Here is a 14321-nt window from a genome sequence, read left to right as displayed (position 1 = left end):
TGGGGTTTCCGTCTCAGACATGCTGGCTGGCTGGCAGTGAGCCATCAGGAGCTGCTGCCCAGTGCCAGCCCTGCTGCTGCCGCTGCCCTTCTCAGCTCCTTGCACCCAGCTGCAAAGCTGCCCTGAGCAACCCCTGTCCGCACTGCAGGATCAGCCAGCAATCCGGTGTGCAGCAGAGGGCTGCTGGGATGCTGAGCGATATTTCAGGGTGGGAGCAGGCACCGTGGCTGCTATGGAACACAGAGGCCATTAAATTTGGCCGCGAGCTCAGCAAACTTAACATCTAGTCGTACATTCCCAGTGGGGAGCTTATCTGCTCCGAGAAGAATGCCTTGGTTTCGAAGTTTTGTTTTTGTTTTTTTTTGTTTTTGTTTTTGGTTTTTTTTTTAAGATTACCCAGTTGGTTCCTTTTTTCGGTACTCTTTCTCCTGCTGCTGCCCTGTAAGAGAGGTGCCAGGTGCTTGAAGCAGTGGAGCAGAGATGAGGCTGACTCCAGGGCTGTTAATCCTCTGTGCTGGCATCATGCAACATGCAGTGCAGCACAGCCCTCAGCACGCCACAGCCAGCAGAGGGGACTGGCAGACCGCAGCTCAGCAGCCGAAGATGAGAATCAGCAAAACAGGAGCACTCAGTTTAACCTCTGCACCCATTTACACGAGGTCAATCTGCAGGCAGCACTGCAAGTAGAGCAGGGAACTGTTTCTGCCTCCTTAATCTGTCAACCCACTTGTAATGTTAAATCTCAAATCTTACCTTGGAATTATTAAACACAGAATAGGAAATTAGGAAAATGCTCTTTGCAAAAGATCCTATTCACAACCTCTGAGCAGGGATCCCCAATAGTCTCAGAACTGCTTTAAAAATCACAGGAGGGTTTATTTCCGTCTCCCTGCTCACTTTTAAGATACACAGTCTTTGGGGATCCTCAGCTTTGCATTCACTTCCCAGTCACTCCTGCAGGACCACGTGGTGCAATTTTAATACCTTCAGCAGCACAAGCTGCTTGTCCACACCCACTTGCTAATAGAAAAGCAACTCTTCAACAATTAAATGCTGTCTCCATCCCTTTCAGACGGAAAACACAATAGAAAAAATATGTTCTCTAGCTACTCTCTAATCATTACTAACAGGACCAACAAGCCCTTGTGCAGGACACTGCCAGTATAGTGTATCCAGGGCAGCACTCCTGCACCTATCATGGTTGTTCTGAGGGGAGTGAGCCAGGAGCGCAGCGCTATCTCCATGCGAAAAGGAAACTGAGGCACAAACAATTTGTGAATGTGGGTGAAGATGCAGGTGCAGATTCTGCCCCTGAGCGGCTATTACTGGTGGTGAAAGTCACCAGGTGGGAGCTGAAATGAATGTATCTTTTCTTCCCCTCAGGCTTGGTTACTGTGGAATAAATCAAATGGTACAGATATTCCAGAAGAGCGATTGCAGAAAAACTTATTCTGCAATAATTATACTGGTTAGTGATTCTGCAGAAATGGGGAATGATATTTCAGCCTCTGCAGAGCTGGCAACATTCGATCATTATGTTTGCACACAATTCCCAGCACAATGAGGCCACCATTTCCACCTGGTGCTTCTATACACCATAACAATGCAAATTAAGAACGAGTAATGCTGAAAAAGAGATGACCTTTTTCCTGTACGATCTCTCCTGTCTCTGAACCCGCTCATTCCTTCTTTGGCACTCCCTTTTATATTTAACCCAGTTCTCCAGCTTGAAATTTTCTGGTTACACTCATTCCCTTCCTCTCTTGACATTCAGCTGGATATATCCTCAGGATTGACAGCAACATTTACGTCCTCCCAGCACTCAATGATGGTTTTATTTCTTTCTGTCCTAACCGGCCAGATTGTACTGCGTGGGGAAAGGTCCCTCTCTGCCATTACCACGTTAGACATCTGCAGCTGTGCCTGCAGTCACACTCCCAGTGGCAGTAGGTTGGTACAGCTCATTTTCGCTGCTGCCAGCTCCAAATTATGCCATGCTATTTTCTTTCTCTTTCACTGGTGAAGCCCTCTCTCCTCCTGTTATCTATTTCTAATTGCTTTATTGGCTAATTTTAGAAAACATAAAAGTCAAAAGTGGACAAGTGGATTCTGAATATAGCAGCCATGAAGTCAATGGAGCAGCTCCTCAGTGCTGGTGAACAGGGACCACTCCAGCTGGCAGCACTCAGCACAGCTCTGCTCTGCTCTGCTCTGCTCTGCTCTGCTCTGCTCTGCTCTGCTCTGCTCTGCTCTGCTCTGCTCTATGGCACCACAAAGAGTCGTGGCCCATGCTGTTCTTAAAGAAAAGGTTGCTTCAACTCTTTTCTACCAAACACACCTGGGAAATGCCTGGGAAAATGTGAAGCCTCCCTTGGGTGACTATAAATCAGGGACAGGTTAACCAGCAGTCCTTGAACCCAGGTGTATGGGAAATACTCATTACTGACCATTCTACGCCCAACCATTAATGAACAGAATACCAAAGCCTTATTTTAACCTTCTTACAGCCTTCATGGTAGAAGCATCAGTTAAACGTTATTTGGGACTCTCTGTACTGGTCACTGGTGCTTTGTAATGCAACCACTTATGTGTTGTGAAAGAGGAAACTGAGGCACATGGGGTTTGTTTTCTGGGAGAAATAGCAGCTTGTGACAGAGGATTGTTACCCAAGTTATTACACTGGGACAAGTGCCATCGCCTGAGGCAAAAGTTTCAAACCCTAGTGATGGTGCTAAGACTGTTTCAGGTGTCACTGTTTCATTAAAGTGACTGATGCTAAAGGAGGCAGGTCTTTATGGGACAATCTTCAGCACTTCTTAGTCATCTCCTGGGCATGTCAAAGTTCACAGTGAAGCATTCCAAATGATTTCTGAAGCCCCTGAAAATGTTTCTTGGCAACAGTTATGGCAAAAAGAACTGGAAGTTGAACGTTTCCTTGCTGGAGAGAAACTAAGCTGTACCTGTATGAGCAAGACCCTGCTGGTTATTCAGGATGTCCCTGTGAAATAGGGCTTTTATATTTATACATTTGGATCTTTCAGAGAAGGACGCCAGGGATTTGAAACCCAACTGCATAGCTGTGCATGCAGGGATCTGTACTACGGACCATGGAGATGAGATGGGTGCCACTGCTGCACAGGCCTTTTTTGTGTGTGTGCTTCTAGCTGAATTAGAATGAGAATTGACAACGAGCAGCAGAGGTGGTGCCAGGATTTGAACTGATTTCTCCTTGCCTTTGTTTGAGTTGGTGTGAAGCCAGCGATGCTGTGTCCCCAAGCTGCCTGCTCCACAGGCAACCAGCCCTGCCTTGGTGCAAAGACAAACCCAAGGCTCTGAGGGAATGAGAGCATTCTTCAATGTGATCCTGAAACTGCTGCCTTCCTCAAAGGATGTGGCACCATGAACACAGACCTAAGCCACTTCTGGACCCAAAATTGCTACAAGGATGCCTCTCCACAGCAGCTTTGCTGCCTTCAGCAGAGACCAAACGTGGCCTGGAAGGGCAGATAATTTATCCAACGGTGGAAAATCCAGCTGGGTCCCTTCAGAAGCCATGCCCTCTATGCACCATTTGTATTTGAAAGGGACTAAAAATTAAACTGCTAATAGTAAAAACCAGAATTAGCAGCTGTACCAACCTCCCTCTAGTTAACATCACATTGCTTTCACCAGATCCAAGAGTTATTCTCTGCCCCAATGTTTCTGATTCGTGGAGAGTGTTCTCCTCTGGGTTTTCTCTCTGATGATCATTCCTAGGTTTCTAATATAGGAATCATTTAGCTGGATGCAAGAATTGTTTAATAATCGAGCCAGCACCCACACGTACTTGCTCAGTCCATCCCTCACACTGTCAGTTGGAATTGATCATCCCCTCCAACCTGGGGTCCTCTAGGACTCCGTGATCCCTACACTGTCTGTCCCTCACAGCCTGAAACGGCTCCCTGCACGCAGCAGACCTCTGCTCCATAGCAGCGCTGGGCTACCAGCTACACTTCGCCAAGCTAAATAGCCAAAACCCCCGTGTTTTCACCCCGCAGCCTCAGGTGTGCTTGTTGTTTTTACAACACGGACAAATGCCCCCTCAAAAAACAGGGTTTTCCCTCACAACCGCCGCAGCGCACCGGGCGCCGCCTCGCCTCACCTCACGGCCAACGGCCGCCGCGAGCCAATAGGAGCGCGCGCGCGGGCGGTTATTTACAGGCGGCGGGCGGGGGGCTCCCATCCCGCGCGGCCAATGGAGGGCGGGCGGCCGAGGGGCGGCGCGCTCTGATAGGGCGCGTGCCGGGGAGTTTGTCCGGGCGCTGCAAACGGCGGCACGTTGGAGCGGAGCGGCGCGCGGCCGAGGGCAGGTGAGCGGGCGGGAAGGGCGGGAGCGCGCCCGGAGCCTCTCTGCGTCCGTCGCCTCAGCCGGGGTCCGTCTTGACCGGCATCGTAGGCCGCGCTGCGTGAGGAGCCTGAGGGCAATGCGGGGCCGCGTCAGCCCGCTGCGTCCCGGGGCTGTGATGGGAGCGGCGGTTGGGGCTCCGGGTATGTGGAATAAACGAGGGGGGGGGAAATCCTTCCGAAAGCCGGGTTGTGAGCGGTGTGCCCGCGGTGGGAAACTGCTTCCTTTCCAACAGGCTCCGCGATTCCCAATGCGGCTCTCGCTGCCGCTCCCGATAAGGTGTCAACTTGCGGCAGTCTCCGGTGTGTTGTGCCGTCTGACGCGGGCTGCTTTGAAGCGCTGCTTTTGGAGCTGGGTGAAGCAAGAAGGGAGTTGTTATCTCTGTTGCTGGCAGGGGAAGCCCGAAAGCAGAGTGCTGGTTTGTGGCACAGTGCTGCACCGTCCCCAGGCACAGCAGGAATTTGCTTTCCTCAGTGTGCTCCTTTGGCTCTTTCCTGAAGAAGGCCAGATCTTAGCAACCAGGAGCGTCAGCACTGGCCTCTTATCGTTCCAGCGAGGAGTTCAGGCGTGTTATGAATGCAATGTGAGAGCTGGGCTTTAAGCTTCAGTAGTTGCTGAGTGGGGTTGCCTTGTTTGCTGCCTGCAGTGCTTCTGTTCTGGACCCGTCTCCAGCTATTTCTTCTCCTTGCTTTTTGGAATAAGTTTCAGTGGCTGGAGTTGGTGTGCTTGGAGTTGATACGAGTTGTGGTATTGTTCATAGGATGGCACCTTGGCCATCTTCCTATGAAGAGAGCGGGCTGAGCTTGCTCTCTCAGTTTATCCAGTCTCTTCTGGAGCTAAACTGTGAGAGGACCTGGTGTCCTGAGTTCTTGTCTGCCCCAGTATTGCCCTAGTGAGGAATGATGTGCTGCACATTGTTTGAACCTAACTTCTGCCATAGGTTTCTGAGCCAGTGCTTCTAATGAAGTGTTCTTGAAGTGCTGGTTGTCTTTGCCTGGCACAAGATTCTTGCGCTAACTGGTTCTCAAAGACCAGCTTTTCTTTGCTGGGAAGGATTGTGAAGTTTCTCAGGGGCTCTTGAGAGGTGTCTGCAGTGGGCAGCTGGTCAGCCTGCAATATAGGGCTTGCCTCCTCTTCCCACAGAAGCTTTGTATCTTTTACTTTAAACTAATAAAACGTTATCATGCTCCTGGATCTATGAATGAAACGCTGCTGCAGAGATCAAAGGAAGAGTCTCAGGTTCTTTCTTTTTTAGGTACAGATGAGAGAACAGCAGAAGGGTCCCTGCTTGATTGTTGTGCCACCCTGCAGCTGCCAGCTTGGTGAGTACAAGGATGCTGAATCCTGCTTGTGTGCGTACAAATCTCAGCCAAAGTCCTTACCTCTTCTAAGAGGGAAAGCATCTTGCTATGCTGTGAGGAGGAGTTCCTTAAGGGGCTCAACGTGTCTCAAGAAAGTTATGGGGTGTTTGCCTTTAGTGATGAATTATATACCACGTATAAAACCAGTCCTTGTTCCTACTCAGTGTGTCACTGGTTACACTGCAGACAACTTGTTTATGTGCAGTCTGACTAATTTCTCTGCATAAAGGGATGGGAGGTTTTGGGTGGGGAGCAGCAAGAGTCATCTGTGTGCAAGGTTTTATTTTTTTTTTAATCAAATCATCAGCTGATGGAACTGGACAGGGGAAAGTGGGGGAGTACTGCAGACCCTGTGAGTCCCAGGTCATGCAGATCTGACCGTAGTGCTGGCCCAGGCATTGGAAGAATATTTTTTTTTCTCTTCCATTCACAGTGCACTACTACAGCCCTATGATGGATGCTGTTGAAGATAGATACTTTCTCTCTCAAACCATGTGTGGGCAATGGTCTTCCTTGCAGTTGGATAGCTGCTGCTAATCCTGGTGTAATTCTGGTCCTGCTGCAGCAGACAAAATGTTTAAAAGGGCGGCATAGCAATGTTCTGGTTGCTGTGAAGAAGTGCTGTTTGAGTAGCAGTCACCACTGGAGCTTATGCGGTTTAGACATTGGCTGGGTTTGAAGAAGTGGCACTATGCTGAGCTTGCCACTCAATGCTTCAGCTGAGAGTCTGCTTGCCAGAGTACTGTCTTTTGCTGGTGTTTGCTTCCTGAAGTTACTGAACATTGTATTAACCCAGTTGTTTGTGCCAGCCTTTTTTAACTGTGGAAAGAATGGTCCAGTCTGCAAGCTATGTCTCAATGCAGTATCAGTGCTGATCTTAGAGCCTTTACAGACTCCCTGTGAACCTGGAGTAGGAAAAGGCAGCTTCAGGAAAAGCTACCATAAAAGCTGGGGGAGCTAGATGGCTTCTGGGTCTCCAGAGTATGTCTCTGGCTGAGAGGAGAAATCTGGTGCAAATCAGGGCATGCTGCACTATTGGAGTGGAAGGGATGTGTGTTAGTGGGGAGCTCGCAGTCGGGTTAGTGCCCATGTTGGAGTTGTGGAAGGCAGTTGGCTTGATAACATCTGAAATCAATATGTGCAATTACTCTGCCTTGAGAAGATGTCTGGGGAGAGCCTGCCCATTGCTGAAGTGCAGGTAGCCGATGAGCAGGAGGGTAGATGGTTCTGTTCAGCTCATCTCAAAGCACCAACAAACACTGATGTGAGGGGAGGAGGCAGTTTCTGCTTATGGGGGGGATGCGGTTCCCTTTTGGGGCTCTGTGCCGATGCTGTGCATGCAGGCAGTGTAAGGAGACAAATAATGGGAGGGGAAAATGGCTTGCTTGAGGTCAGTAGCAAAGGTTGCATTGAGTAGCAGCTCTTCTTTGACACCTGTGTGAAGGAAAGTGAGCAAATGCTGCTTCTAGGTGACTTTGCACTGTCCTCTAACTTGTGCTCTGGCAGATGCTGGCTGCTGCCCAGCCCTACCCTGCTGCTGAAGTTTGGCATATGGAGAAGGCAGGCAGTGCAGCAAGTTAACTGAGGGCCAGTGAGGAGGCGAGTTACAGATCAGCTACTTGCCAAAAGCAAAGCCTGGGTTGCATGTGATTTAAATTAGATATTAATGTTAAAAAGGTTAAATGTTACTGGTTTATGCCTTAAAAATAAGAAAGCAAATGCATCTCAGGAAAGCTAGACAGACAGTCTTCACCAAGTTCTTCAAGTTCAGGTTCTTCTGCTGAGCTTTTTTCTTCATAGCTTTAAATTCCTCTTCTCTGATATGGAATCATTTTATGTCACTAGGTTCTCAAAGCAAGTGACATCCTGTAGCAAGTGTCTGAGCAGGTAGGTGACCCAGTCATCTAACAGGCAGTTAAACTGTGAAAGCAGTGAGGAGGATTGAAGTGTATAGAAGCAATTGCTGACATAACTCAGTCATTTGTGGCAGATCTGAAGTAGTTAGTAATCTTTATGATATAGCATCAAAGTGCTGCGTACAGTGGATGTATGAATGATATCAAATAATGTAATTAAGCATGTGGTTTTAATTAAGACAGTGGTTAAGCTTGATGTGCTTGGAAAAAACTGTCTGAAGTGCTTAAGAGAAGATAACTGTAAATTGGCTGGAAGATAAAAATGGGAAGAAACATCATAGATGTGTGGGAGAGTGGCTGTTGATCTGTGGCTGCTGGTGAGGTGTAAGGTGGTATGCATACCTTTATCTCTCCAGAAACTCTGTTTTTCAGACTTGTGTAATTATATTAAAGACACACAAGTGGTGTCTTTATGGATTGTCCTTGATCATAAAAAAAAATGTGCTTAGTTAGGGACATACACACTAGACCGGAATTGCAGATTTGTTTGTTTGAAGGTGAAACAGAAGCTGTGGCAAAGCAAGGGGGTCCCCTAGGGAAGGCTTGTGCCTTACTTCTAGGGCTGCCACAAATGAACAAGTGTAACTTTTTTCCCAGGATTAAACTTCAGGCTATCAAACAAACAAACCAACAAACAAACAAACAAAAATCCCACAAAACCATCTGGGAATTTGACTCTGCCTTTCCTATTTTCCAGCTATTGAGGTGCTGCTTTTCATTTTTTTTTCCTGTAATCTACGCAAATATGGTCATCAGACAAAGTTTATCATTAATGACAGGGTGTAGTCAAACACTGCTTAGCTGTACTTCTAATTTGCTTAGGGATTTGCTGAACTTGCTGGTAATGTTTCTTAGAGTGGGTTAAATCTTCAGAAACATTTTTGTACTCAATTTCAGGCTTCAATTTTATATTTGGCATAAGTGATAGGGACAGAAACAGATGGAGAAGTATAAATATTTGTCATAAGTGTCAAATATGTGACACTGGAGAATGATTTCACTGCTTCTATGTGCTTGTGTCCCTGGATGGGGAAGTTCTCTTGAAAGGTCAAAACCTTTTGAGGACACAGTGTGTTTGTGAGCTGGGACTTGCAGTTGAAAGGGAAAGCTGTCCCATGGCAGCTGAGAGCTTCTCATCCTGGAAACTTGCTGGTTTGGGAGTGAACCTGGCTGAAAATAAATCCCTGTATTTTATTTTCTGATGGCAACCAGCTCGTGAGCTGAGTCATGCCTTGTGATAAAGGTGTGGTTTGCTGAGGACTTATTTCTGTTGGGTTGCTGCCCTGGACAGGCATTATTTTAGAGTGAGTACCTCAGAGGGAGTTGTGTGGTTTTTTCCAGAAGCCATTTGGGATTAATTTAGCCTGTTTGTCTCTGGGCTGGTTTCAGTGTTTTCTGTAGATCAGTGGCTGCATTCTGGGAAGGCTCTGAAGTGTTGTAATTAATTCTTCAATGCTATTCAGAGTATATGGTGAAGTTGTTAGCTAGTTAACAGTGACTGCTCTAATTATTCTGGTGTTAATACAAACAGTGAGGCTGTGATGTGCCATTCTGTGCTGGAGCAGCATGTGTATGTGTGCCTTTCTGAGATGGAAGTGCCCTTCCATCTTTCCTGTTCCTGTCCTGCACACTTTGCAGGCCAGGTTCCAAACAGGAAGGCCATAGAAGCCTAGCCTCCTGTTTTGCTGATACCACTGTTGAGAGGCAGCTACTTCCCTGAGGTCAGTGGACCAAATTCACGAGTCTCACTCATTTCTCTTATTGCTGCTTTCTGCAGTTGCTTTTCCCTGTTAGTCTCTGCTTTCCCACACCACTGTAAATGAGCAGGGTCACACCCCATCCTTTTCAGCTGGCAGAAAAGCCTGGATTCTTGATTGGAGTCCTTGCTGCAGAGCTGGGGTGGAAGAGTTGTTGCTTTTTTTTCTTTTTTAAATAGATGGTCAGAAGTATGGAGTTGCTTCTCAAGGTGGGAGGATGAGAGCAGCTCCCTGAATCCTGTGATTCTGGTGTCATATCCCACGTATGTTTCTAGGGTTGACTGCTTGTTTTTTCTCAGCCAAGTGGCTCCATAATTGTGTGACCTTGTGAGGACATTTAATGATATACTATGAATAACTATTAGGCCCCTCTTTCACTGTGCATCTTTGCACAGTTTTGTGGATAACATTTTCTTCACTTTCAAAGGAAAAAAAAATATTGCCTCTGGTGTTCTTACTTCACATTATTTCTGCCGTGACTCTTGAACTCTATACTAAATAGATGCATTTCCTACAGACCCACAAAGCTCTGAATTGCAAAAGGCTGGTATACTATGTAGGATATTAACACAGATTGATTCATTTTCCTTCTGCTATGGATTTCCTTGGTAACATGAAGCCCCAATTCACAGATGGACCCAAACACTGTTGTGCATAGCAAAGGTGTTAAACAGAGCAGACATGAGGGGCTCAGCTGGGGTGGGGAAGAGAGGAGTAAAGAAATGCTGGGGAAGCCCAGGCTGAATAATACCTTGTGAGGTTGCATTAGTGTTGGATTTACAACTGTTAGCCTCTGCAATGGGGATACAAATGAGTCATACCAAGGAGTGTGAGATCATGCTCTACTGACCTGGACTTCAGTACCTACATTTGGCAGCTGAATGCTGTATGAGAGCAGTGCTATGCAGCCATCTGTTGCTGTTCTGGTGGCTGGTGTTCCTCCCTTATTCCTGCGTTACTCAACTGATTCACAATTTTACCTTGCTGTCTTTGTGAATGCAGCAAAGGTTCTATCAACCCTGTAGTTTTTGTTGCCTTATTAACTTAAAGGGCTTAACAGCACAATAGTCTAAGATAAAAGCTTCAGTGTGGGTGCTTCCTTCTCCCACCTGTAGGTTGTGGGATGCTCAATGGAAGCCCTGCTGGAAGAGATCTGTAGCTGCTGCTTCATGGTAGGTCTCTGCTACCGAACTCCCCCATGCACAGCTCTAGCACATGAGGCTTTGCCTTTCTGTGGGCAAGAAGCTGGAAGCTGTGTCCTTGTCAGGAACCTAGGATGAATCTAAGGATGAATCACAGTTCCATTAGGGAAGGAGCTGCAGCATGTGCAAAGTGGTGGATGTAACGTGGAAGGAAATCGATGGTTTTACCCCTGGAATAGGTTGAGTGCTACTCTGGAAAAGTGCTTTGCTTCTTCAGCGCTTCCCTCCCTGTCTCTTATGAATAACTGCAAATCAGACTGGGGAAAAACTGGGAGGAAAAGAGTAAGAACTGGGTTTGGATAGTTTTGATACAGAAGGCATTAGCCGTGTGCCAAAGAAATTGAGATATCTGAAAAGGCAGCTGGATCTGATGACAAAAAAGTAGAGGATAGTAGTACACATGCCTCTATGCCAGCTACCTAAACAAGCCTTCATTTTGGCACTTCTGACACCTGGCTCTGAGATGCTGTCTGAGTACTGCTGTTCTGTGATATTTGTTCTGGAACAGGGAACTTGGGTTCCCTTGAACTAAGTGTTCCTGCAGTGTGAGTGGCAGTATGAAGGCAGAAGACTCATCCACTGACCTCTTGCTGTTTCTCCATGGTTGATGAGCTGCTTTGGTGCTGAGGTCAGGCCTTTCCACAGCTGTCAGGTACCTTGGCTGACAGAAGTTAATAAAACCAGAGGCCCCCAGTTCTGTGAAGTTAAAGTGTAAAACAGACTTGAAACAGGTGTGGGTTTTTTGTTGTTTGTTTTGGCATATGTGGCTGGGAAAGTGGAAGATGTCTGGATGTGGCTTGCCATGCAAATTCTTGCTGAATGAAAAGGGAACAGAAATGTGCCTTGGGACTGCATTGTGGGTGACTACATGTGCAGGGTGTGATTTGCTGGAATTGTCAGATCCTCTGTTTCAGCTTGTGCACAGTGCTGTCAGAGGTGGGACTGGGGAAGTGTGAGCATCTGAGAGGGGAGGAAATAATTTTATTCAAATGTAGGAGGACTCTGTATTGCTGCAAATCAGCCTGGACCATATAAAGGTGCTGTGTGGGTTTTACCTGCCTTTGTCCTGTGGTAGAGTTCAGGAACTTCAGTGCTTTCAGCTGGCAAATCGGGCCAAATTACTACTTGCCTTTAGAGAGATCAGGCATCTCTTCCAGTGTGTTTCCATACTCTAATCAGGCTTCTGCTTTTCCCTTTCTCATGCAGTATTGATGTGAGCAGTGCCTGTAATTTGCCTTGAAGCAATAGTAAAAAGGCATGACTTATTCATAGCAGTTTCTGGGAGTTTATTCCTAAATGCCAGATAGATTGCTTCAAGTCAGGCTGCAGAATGGAGCTGACTTTTTTTTTTTTTTTTGTAAGGATCTGAATTTTCAGCTCTTTTTCAAAGGAGCTAAGAAGTGGTCATCCAAAATGATAATCACAGATGTGAAAGGGCAAAATCAGATCATACCCTACTCATGGAAATTGGTTTTTCTGTGGTGCGTGCTTCCAGCCACCAAACATCTGTTTACTTGCCTTGTGGTTTCTCATATTAAGAGTATAAATTTTGCTCCAGGGACCAGTGTTGTCATCCTTATGCAGCATCAGGCATAGGTGATAACTGAGCCTGAAATGCCAAATCAATGGAAACTAAAGCCTCCAGATCAGAGTCAATGAACCGCAGACACTTGAAGGATACGAGGCCAAAGAGCAGTTTCTCAGCTACAGAAATGCATCTGGCTTGACTCCAGTGCAGTGTTGCTGGGCTGCCATGGCTCAGTGCCTGCCCAGCTCCCCTGTGGAGAAGTCCCTTCTCCCTGCAGGACACAGGGCCTGTCCCTTGCTGCTCTCGAGGCTGATGCTTGGTGTGTGTGCACCAGCCTCCTGCTGATGGCATGGCTGCAATGCTCAGGTATTTATGGTGTGAGCTGGATGTTAATTCCTGGATTCACTGAGGGTGTGCTGTGCCTTCTGCAAAGTACCGAGCCTCATTCCATTAAGAGCTTGTGGAGCACACAGAATCTTTAATATCCTGCGTTCTTTAGGTATGAATGAATATTTCCTTGCCCTGAAACGTTTCCCTGCTGTTAAATTCATTGCAGGCTCTAAGACAATACATCTCCTTCCTTCCCTTTCTCCTCCCATGCTCCAGGTTTTATTAACCTAGAAACGTGCTGACACTTCACCACCAGAATGGTTTTTTTAGCACACTGGGGAGCTCTGTAGTTTCTCTGCAAGTTGTCACTGCACCTGCCTTCAAGGGAAGATGATGGCTTGCTTTATCTCCTGGAGTATTTGTTCTTCCTAGCTGATGGCTTTCTGCATTACCTGACAACAGACAGCACTGTATGTGAGCTGTTTCCCTTTAAAAGGAGGGGGTGTTGGGAAGGGGAATTGAAGAGAATTGAATTATTGTACTTGAATAATTTATTTTGGCAGGGCTGTCTGCCTGCAGACTGCTGCCAGACAGGTGTATTGGTTTGAGCCTTGTGGAAGGGACTGTTCCATCCTCATGACCTGCAGGTCACTTGGTGCCTCTTACTGTCATAAGGGTTTCTTAGTTTTCCTGTGAGTTCTCAGCAGTTACTTAAACTGATGCTGGGTCTGGTTCCTGGCAGGCAGGGATCTGAGTGAAGCCCCTGTGGCTGTCAGGAGCAGGTACAGGCACTTGCACTGTTCAGGATGAATGCTTGCTGGCAGCTAAGGCAGCTTGTTTGTACCTTTTCAGTTAATACACTGTAGCAAAATAGTTCCAGACGCGGTTTACTTATTGACATTGGGAAGTGGCATTTCCAGCAGCAGTTCAGGTTTTCCAAAGCCCTGACTTCTGGACCCTTCCACTGCCCTGATGTCTTCCAGGCTGTGCCATTCTGGCTTTTGGGAACTCAAGTGTTGTCCTGGCTGAAGCACCTGCAGTCAGCCAGCTCTGAGGCAAAAGGATTCTCCTGATTACTTCTAAGCTCACAGGGCCTGGTTCTTCCTGTCCTCCAGCAGGACAGTTCTGTGGGGGCTCGCCAAAGGCTTTCTGGGCACATGCAGCTCCTGCATGGAGGCAGGAAGCCAGGAGCTGGAGCAGAGACTGCTGAGTGGCAGCAGGGATGGAGAGGTGTGCTCAAAAGGGACTCTGAAGGTGCTCTGAGGTCACTGTGAAGTCTGAACAGTGATCAGTGGCGGAATGTGACAAGGAAAAGCTGGAGCTGTAAAGGGTGTGGCAAGGAAAACAATGTATGGAACACCTTTCTGTCATAGTCAAGAGCTGGACTGTGTGGCCTTGGGAATCCAGCCCCTCCTTTGCAAAGCTGGGCCAACTGGAAACAGGTTTCAGTGACCATTGCTGTGGCTGTTGAACCTAGTCAAGGAGCAGTGTGGTACAAGACAACTCCAGAAGTCATCTAATAACCGGGTCTCTAGCTGAATACCCTCTAGACTTTTCTTTTGGAGGTGACTGTCTTGGATCTTTGGAGTCTTGCTGTCCTTTGTTACATTTCTCCATACTGAAGTGGCCACAGGCTGTGGTCATAGTGCAGAAGGGTTGCTCGGATGGTCTGTGCTCTTTGGGTCTCTTGAATCTATGCTCCTCTGAAGCCATAATTCCTCCCAGGCACGTAGAGGTGATGCAGATCGAAGGGCCTATCTCACAGTAAATCCATATGGATGACAACTGCTTTTCCACACCCAAGGCTGGGAGCTGTTGGGCTTACTATGCATCTCACATGCTG

At 47.3% G+C, this 14321-nt stretch overlaps 1 protein-coding gene across 6 annotated transcripts in view; it reads left to right on the top strand.

Moving 5' to 3' along the window:
* The first annotated feature begins 4281 nt into the window (after positions 1-4281).
* CAMKK1 (calcium/calmodulin dependent protein kinase kinase 1) overlaps positions 4282-14321 on the top strand; it is an 87545-nt gene continuing 77505 nt past the window's right edge. For 5 of the 6 annotated variants that reach the window (XM_042830191.1, XM_042830196.1, XM_042830195.1 and 2 more), the window contains exons 1-2: positions 4282-4349; positions 5640-5706. The gene's annotated coding sequence lies outside the window, so the exon portion shown is untranslated. The remainder of the gene's footprint in view (positions 4350-5639; positions 5707-14321) is intronic. The other variant, XM_042830192.1, reaches the window with a different exon arrangement.

The sequence above is a fragment of the Centrocercus urophasianus genome, unplaced genomic scaffold (genome assembly GCF_019232065.1).
Source record: "Centrocercus urophasianus isolate 14NV4802_14NV808 unplaced genomic scaffold, USGS_Curo_1.0 seq_33, whole genome shotgun sequence".
Lineage (NCBI taxonomy): Eukaryota > Metazoa > Chordata > Aves > Galliformes > Phasianidae > Centrocercus > Centrocercus urophasianus.
Note: the sequence above shows the minus strand (reverse complement) of the source record. Positions and strands in the feature narration are given on the sequence as shown.